Source organism: Oxyura jamaicensis (assembly GCF_011077185.1).
Source record: "Oxyura jamaicensis isolate SHBP4307 breed ruddy duck chromosome 15 unlocalized genomic scaffold, BPBGC_Ojam_1.0 oxy15_random_OJ61300, whole genome shotgun sequence".
Lineage (NCBI taxonomy): Eukaryota > Metazoa > Chordata > Aves > Anseriformes > Anatidae > Oxyura > Oxyura jamaicensis.
The window spans coordinates 529-1,123 of record NW_023304398.1 but is presented as its reverse complement, the minus strand read 5'-3'; the positions used below and the strand labels follow the sequence as shown (position 1 = coordinate 1,123).

At 65.7% G+C, this 595-nt stretch overlaps 2 long non-coding RNA genes across 2 annotated transcripts in view; one reads left to right on the top strand and one right to left on the bottom strand.

The window, feature by feature from the left end:
• Window positions 1–224: 224 nt before the first annotated feature.
• LOC118157953 overlaps window positions 225–595 on the top strand; it is an 887-nt gene continuing 516 nt past the window's right edge. Inside the window, exon 1 of the long non-coding RNA XR_004746752.1 lies at window positions 225–279. This is a non-coding gene — a long non-coding RNA (uncharacterized LOC118157953). The remainder of the gene's footprint in view (window positions 280–595) is intronic.
• LOC118157951 overlaps window positions 311–595 on the bottom strand; it is a 652-nt gene continuing 367 nt past the window's right edge. The window contains exon 2 of the long non-coding RNA XR_004746751.1: window positions 311–586. This is a non-coding gene — a long non-coding RNA (uncharacterized LOC118157951). The remainder of the gene's footprint in view (window positions 587–595) is intronic.

Below are 595 nucleotides of genomic sequence, written 5' to 3'. Positions count from 1 at the left end.
CCCTCCCCCCTGCAGGCTGCTGCATCTACGAGAAGCCGCGGGCATTCGGGGAGAGCTCGACGGAGAGCTCGGACGACGAGGAGGAGGAGGAGGACGACGAGGACGAAGGCTGCGGCAACGTGCACTGCGTGCGGGGCCACAAACGGGGCCGGGGGCGGCGGGGAGGGGGGGGGACGACGGGGACGGCACCGGGGGGGGAACCCCAAACGTTGCCCCCGGGGACTCCGGGGCCACCGGCCCCCATGGAGCACTGAGCGGCCCCCGCGGACGCCCCCAGTGGTGGATGGTTGACCCCAAACCTCGGATCCTGACCCCAAACATCGGAATTCAGACCCCAAACATCGAGATCCCGACCCCAAACATCGGAATTCAGACCCCAAACCTCGGATCCCGACCCCAAACCTCGGATCCCGACCCCAAACATCGAGATCCCGACCCCAAACCTCGGATCCCGACCCCAAACATCGAGATCCTGACCCCAAACCTCGGATCCCGACCCCAAACATCGAGATCCCGACCCCAAACCTCGGATCCTGACCCCAAACATTGGAATTCAGACCCCAAACCTCGGATCCCGACCCCAAACCTCGGATCC